Source organism: Arachis ipaensis, chromosome B03 (genome assembly GCF_000816755.2).
Source record: "Arachis ipaensis cultivar K30076 chromosome B03, Araip1.1, whole genome shotgun sequence".
Classification (NCBI taxonomy): Eukaryota; Viridiplantae; Streptophyta; class Magnoliopsida; order Fabales; family Fabaceae; genus Arachis; species Arachis ipaensis.
This window is the reverse complement of record NC_029787.2, coordinates 67,366,193-67,373,769: the sequence shown is the minus strand read 5'-3', so window position 1 is coordinate 67,373,769 and position 7,577 is coordinate 67,366,193.

The following is a 7,577-nucleotide window of genomic DNA, read 5'->3' as shown; positions in this document are numbered from 1 at the left end:
CTTGTGCCTCCAAATTTCTAATGAAGGATATTATTTCAATCATGAAACTGAGAGTGATCTTAGATAGATCAGAGACTATGGTTGCTAAGTCAAAGTGGCTCTGCTTAGAATTCTCTGTCTGTTGCTGAGAAGTTGATGGAAAAGGCTTGCTATTGCCAAACCTATTTCTCCCACCATTATTGTTATTGAAGCCTTGATTAAGCTTCTGTTGATCCTTCCATGAGAGATTGGGATGATTCCTCCAAGAAGGATTGTAAGTGTTTCCATAGGATTCTCCCATTTAATTCACTTCTTCCATTCCAGGATTCTCAGTATCATAAGGTTCTTCTTCAAAGGAAGCTTTTTTGGTACTGCCGGATGCAACTTGCATTCCAGTTAGACTCTGAGAAATTATATTGACTTGCTGAGTCAATATTTTATTCTGAGCTAATATGGCATTCAGAGTATCAATCTCAAGAACTCCTTTCTTCTGAGTCATCCCATTATTCACAAGATTTCGTTCAGAAGTGTAGATGAACTGGTTATTTGCAACCATCTCAATGAGTTCTTGGGCTTCTGCAGGTGTCTTCTTTAGATGAAGAGATCCACCAGCAGAGTGGTCCAATGACATCTTGGACAATTCTGACAGACCATCATAGAATATACATAGGATGCTCCATTCTGAAAGCATGTCAGAAGGACACCTTCTGATCAATTGCTTGTATCTTTCCCAAGATTCATAGAGGGATTCACCTTCCTTCTGTTTGAAGGTTTGGACTTCCACTCTAAGCTTGCTTATCTTTTAAGGTGGAAAGAATTTGGCCAAGAAAGCATTCACCAACTTTTCCCAAGAGTTCAGGCTTTCTTTATGTTGTAAGTCTAACCATGTCCTAGCTCTGTCTCTTACAGCCAAGGGAAAAAGCATAAGTTTGTAGACCTCGGGATTTACCCCATTGGTCTTAATAGTGTCACAGATTTGCAAGAATTCAGCTAAGAACTGATGAGGATCTTCCAATGGAAGTCCATGAAACTTGCAATTCTGCTGCATTAGAGAAACTAATTGAGGCTTAAACTCAAAGTTGTTTGCTCCAATTGCAGGAATCGAAATGCTTCTTCCATAGAAGTCAGAAGATGGTGCAGTAAAGTCACCAAGCATCTTCCTTGCATCTCCACCATTGTTGTTATTTTTGGCTGCCATGTTTACTTCTTTTTCGAAAATTTCTGTTAGGTCCTCTCCAGAGTGTTGTGCTTTACCTTCTCTTAGCTTCCTCTTCAGAGTCCTTTCAGGTTCAGGATCAGCTTCAACAAGAATGTTCTTATCCTTGTTCCTGCTCATATGAAAAAGAAGAGAACAGAAAGGAAGAGGAATCCTCTATGTCACAGTATAGAGATTCTTTTATATGAGTAGAAGAATAGAAAAATAAGGTAGAGAGAATAAGAAGAATTCGAACACAGAGAGAGGCAGAGGGTTCGAATTTTAAGAATAAGAGAAGTGTTAGTAATTAAATAAAATAAATAGAAAGAGATGAGAGGGAGAGAGTTCGAATTTAAAAAGAGGGAGAAGAAAAATATTTTTGTTTTTATTTTAATTACTGGTTAAAATTTGAATTTATTAAAAGAAATAAAATAAAATTTAAAACAATTAATTGATTAAAAAGATTTTTGAAAAAGATGTTAATTATTTTCGAAAATTAGAGAGAGAAATAGTAAATTTTTAAAAAATCAAACAAAAACAAAAAAATCAAGTGGTTAATTGAAAATGATTTGAAAATCAATTTTTAAAAGAAAAGAAGTTAGAAAAGATTTTGAAATTGAATTTTGAAAAAGATATGATTGAAATTTATTTTAAAAAAGATTTGAAAAAGAAATTAAAAAGATTTTATTTTTGAAATTAAAGTTGATGACTTGACTAACAAGAAACTAAAAGATATGATTCTTAGAATTTAAAGATTGAACCTTTCTTAATAGGCAAGCAACAACTTGAAATTTTTTTTGAGTCAAAACATTAAATGTTAGCAATAATTTCGAAAATATAAAATAAAAATAAGAAAAAGATTTTGAAAATCAATTTTGAAATTTTCGAAAATGTTAAGAAAAAAATGAAAAAGATTTTATTTTTGAAAAAGATTTGAAAAGATAGAATTTTTAAATTGAAATTTTGACTTGACTAATAAGAAACAACTAAATTTTTTAAATTTTTGACTAAGTCAATCCAAAATTTCGAAATTTATGAGACAAAAAAGGAAAAGATATTTTTTTTATTTTTGAATTTTTAATGAGGAGAGAGAAAAATAACTAAATGACTCAAGACATAAAAATTTAAGATCAAAACTAATAATGCAAAAATTTAACAAATATTAAAACATGCAATTGACACTAAATTTAAAAATTTGACACTAAACTCAAACAAGAAACACAGAATTTTTGGTTTTTATGGTTTTATTGATTTTTTTGTATTTTTCGAAATTATTTTGGAAATAGAAAATAAAGAAGTTCAAAATTTTTAATCAAAATTCCAGGATTCATGTAATGTTAGTCTAAAGCTCCAGTCCAAAAGAATTAGACATGGCCAATGGCCAGCCAAGCTTTAGCATAGAATTATAAATGAGAATCCCAAAGCTGATGCAATGTTATTCTAAAGTTTCGGTCCAACAGAGTTAGACATGGCCAGATGGCCAGCGAAGCATTAGCATAACAAATACATACAACAATCCAATGAACATGATAAATTAAAGCTCCGGTTCAAAAGATTAGACATGGCTTAATAGCCAGCCAAGCTTTAAGATACCAACATGAAACTCGAAGATGGAATTCATTCTTAAAAATTTTGATGAATTTTTTGAAAACTAAATATATCTTTTTTAATTTTTATTTCGAAAATAAAAAATATAAAAAGCTTAAACATAAAATAAATTTACCCAATCTAAGCAACAAGATGAACCGCCAGTTGTCCAAACTCGAACAATCTCCGGCAACGGCGCCAAAAACTTGGTGGATGAAATTGTGATTCACACTTTTCATAACTCCACACAACTAACCAGCAAGTGCACTGGGTCGTCCAAGTAATACCTTACGTGAGTAAGGGTCGTTCCCACGGAGACTGTCAACTTGAAGCAAGCTATGGTCATCTTGTAAATCTTAGTCAGGCGGATTCAAATGGTTATGAGGTTTTGATAACTAAAAGATAAATAAAACATAAAATAAGATAGAGGTACTTATGTAATTCACTGGTAGGAATTTTAGATAAGCGTTTGGAGATGCTTTGTTGCTTCTGAACCTCTGCTTTCCTATTGCCTTCTTCCAATCATGCATGCTCCCTTCCATGGCAAGCTGTATGATCCTCTCGGATGAAAAATACCAGGTACGATCTCAACACGGCTAATCAACTGTCGGATTTCTCGTCTCGGATGAAAAATACCAGGTACAGCTACCGCACGGCTAATCATCTGTCGGTTCCTGCTAGCGTCGGAATAGGACCCTTATCCTTTTCCACACTGTCACTGCGCCCAACATTCGCAGGTTTAAAGCTCGTCACAATCATCCCTTCCCAGATCCTACTCGGAATACCACAGACAAGGTTTAGACTTTCCGGATCTCGGGAATGTTGCTAATGGTACTAGCCTATACCACGAAGATACTAATCTCACGGACTCGGTCCGTGTATTAGATACCCAAGAGAATATACTCCGGCTATCGTCCAATGACTATGTTGAACATCATGTAGACTGCTTGTAGTTGTCAGGCATGCGAATCTTGGCTAAGCGAGTAACGAAGATAGTGGGTGATTGTCACGGGTTACCCCTTCATTCTGATTTAACTGAATTAAGTACAAGAGTATATCTTGGAGAAGAAATAGGCGTGAATTGAAGGAAAAACAATAGTACTTGCATTAATTCATGAAGAACAGCAGAGCTCCACACCTTAATCTATGGGGTGTAGAAACTCCACCGTAGAAAATACATAAGTGAAAAAGGTCGAGGCATGGTCGTGAGGCCAGCTTCCAATGGAGGTTACAAAGTGTCAAAGTTACATAAGATAAAAGTTATAAAATAAATCTCTAAAAGTAGTTTTTATACTAAACTAGTTTCTAGGGTTTACAGAAAATGAGTAACTAAGTGCAGATAGTGCAGAAATCCACTTCTGGGACCCACATAGTGTGTGCTTGGGCTGAGCATTGAAGCTTTCACGTGCATAGGCTGTTCTTGGAGTTAAACACCAGCTTGGGTGCCAGTTTGGGCGTTTAACTCCAATTCTGGTGCCAGTTCTAACGTTTTACACCAGAAAGTTTTAGGCTGGCTTTGAACACTAGTTTGGGCCATCTAATCTCGAGCAAAGTATGGAATATTATATATATCTGGAAAGCCCAGGATGTCTAGTTTCCAACGTAATTGAGAGCGCGCCAATTGGGTTTTTGTAGCTCCAGAAAATCCACTTCGAGTGTAGGAGGATCAGAATCCAACAGCATCTGTAGTCCTTTTTCAGTCTCTGAATCAGATTTTTGCTCAGGTTCCTCAATTTCAGCCAGAAAATACCTGAAATCACAGAAGAACACACAAACTCAGGATAGTAGGCCTCAAAGCTCTACGTCCCTACTCCTATTCATAAACAAGAAGAAAGAAACCAAGAAGAGAAGAAGGAAGGATTATCTATGTCAGAGTATAGACGTCCTTTGTTAGAGAGATAGGTAAAGAAGAAAAGAGAAGAAGGAATCTTTTAATTAAAAGGAGAAGTTTTCGAAAATAAGAGAGAGAAGGGAAGAAAAAGATTTTCAAAAAAGAAGAGAGAGTAAAGATTTAGATATTTTTGAAAATTAGAAGAGAGAGGAGAATTAGATAGAATCAAACTTTTAAAATTAAACAAATGAGTAACTAATTAAGAAAGATTTGAATAAAATAAAAGATTTGAAAGAGATTTGATTTTTTAAAATAATTGAAATTTAAAAAAAAAAGGTGGAAAGAATCTTTGAAATTTAAAAATTAAAAAGAGAAAGTTAAAAGAGAGAAACAAGATAAGATAAGATTTTTTAAATTCAAAAAGTCAAAAGGGAGAGAAAAGATAAGATAAGATTTTAAAAATTTTAAAGAAAGAGAAACTAACAAGATACTAAAATTAAAAGTTGAATTTAAAAGAAAGATAAGATAGCAAAATTTTGAAAATCAAAGAAAGAAAAGATAAGATAAAGATTTGAAATAAAATATAAATAAGAAATTTAAACAAAAATAAAAAGACAATTAACAAGGCACCAAACTTAAAATTTTAAAATCAAGTAAAAGAAATTTTCGAAAAAATTGAAAACGAAAAACACTAAAAGACACCAAACTTAGAAATTTTAAAATCACTAAGTTCTCAAAAATTAAAAGGAAAAACACTAGAGGACATCAAACACTAAAAATTTTGAAATCAACTAAAGAAAAATACCACGAAAAGTTCAAACACCAAGAAAGAAAGGCAAGAACAGTTTTCACAGACTCAAGAAAAGAACAAAAACCAAAGGGACACCAAACTTAAGACTTGACATAAGACTCAAACAAAAGAAAAAGATGACTAAAGAGAAAAGGTTTTTTTTTTTGTAAAATAAAAATACAAAACACAATTAAAAGAAAAACAATAATAAGTACCTAATCTAAGGAACAAGACAACCGATAGTTTGTCAATCTCGAACAATCCCCGGCAACGGCGCCAAAAACTTGGTGCGCAAATTTGTGACTCGCACAACTGAACCGGCAAGTGCATTGGGTCGTCCAAGTAATACCTCAGGTGAGTGAGGGTCGAATCCCACGAGGATTACCAGATTGAGCAAGCTATGGTTATCTTGCAAATCTTAGTCTGGCGAATAAAAAGATAGTTGTTGTTTGTTGTAGGTGCATAAACAATCGGTAATAATAGAACGTAGAAACAGTAATTAGCAGTCAGTTAAGGCTTCGGAGTTGCTTCTTCTTTTGGACTAACACGTCATACTCACTACTTCATTGATGGATGATTCCTTCAATGGCAAGGCTGTAAGTGATTAAGCCATTGGTCATGGTCATTATCTCCTCAGGTCCAAACCAAATATCCAAACAGACTAAATCAATCTGGGAGAGGGTGAAGCGCATGCAATTCAATCTATTTGCTGATCCTACTCAAAACGCCACAGACAAGATCAAATCTTCCGGATCAGAGACTGATGCTCTTGTGGTTCTAGCCCTTAGAGCCATAGGAACCTTAATTACCCTTGACTAACGAGGTTTTATGTCACATACCACAATTAGCCCAGATAACTTGTTGGAACCCGTGATACATCCTCAGGCTGTAGCTTGGCGTGGAATTAAACTTCGCACAACTAAACCAGCAAGTGCACTGGATCGTCCATGTAATACCTGAGTGAGTCAGGGTCGATCCCACGAGGATTGTGATTTGAATCAAGCTATAGTTATCTTGTAGATCTTAGTAAGGCGGATAGGGAAGTTGTTTGTTTGTTTAAATCGCATAAAAGTAAAATAAAGATAACGTTACTCAGTTGATGGTGAAAGAAATGATAAGAGGATAGGTAAGGCTTCAGAGATGCTTTGCTCTTCTGAATCAATTCGGTCTTACTGTCTACTCCAATTGTGAATGACTTCTTCTGTGGCAGGCTGTATGTGATCAATGCCTTTCTTGAGAGGTCGCCGATTCTCCTCTAGTGCTGAACCCCAGAGTTAGTGTGGATCTAGTCTGATTGAGGGTGAATCTCCTACAGTTCATTCCCCTTTATGATCCTACTCAAAATACCACAGACAAGGTCGAATCTTTCGGATCAGAGAATGTTGAGCCTTTGGTTCTAGACTCTACCACAAAGAATCTAATCTCCCCATACTTTGGTTGAACTAGTGTCTCGAGAAGTCCCCAACGAAGTCGCGGATTAGCCGTCTAAGAGATGTATAATCAAGCTAGTGGTTCATCATTGTCCGATGAAAGACTCACTCTGAATCCATGTAGAATAAGATAACCTTGTGCCGGTTCAAAGCATTCATAAGGATGAAGAACGAAAATATATCTTAGAATAGAGAATCAAACACGAATTAAGATAGAACAATAGTACTTTTATTAATTCATAAAACTCAACAGAGCTCCTAGCCTTAACTTAGGATGTTTAGAGACTCATACTAATAAAGAATACAAGATGAAACATAAAGTGTCAAAAAGTTCTTAACAAAGAGTGATCTTCTGTTTTAAATACTAAACTAATGACTAAGGATTACATAAGAAGGGTAAAACAGTCTTTTAGTGCGAAAATCCACTTTCGGGATCCACTTGGTGAGTGTTTGGACTGAGCTGTATCTCCCACGTGCTAAGACTCCCTAGGGGCATTGAACGCTGGCTAGGAGCCCCCTTTTGGGCGTTGGACGTTGGTCTCCTCCTTGTGGGCGTTGGACGCCAGAATAGGGTAGGAGGCCGGCATTGAACGCCAGTTTTAGGCCTTCAATTCTGAAGCAAAGTATGAACTATTATATATTCCAAGAAAGACCTAGATATTAGCTTTCCATAGCCATTAAGGACGCTCTATTTGGACTTCTGTAGCTCCAGGAAAGCTCTTTCGAGTGCAAAGATGTCAGATCCTGACAGCATTTGCAGCACTT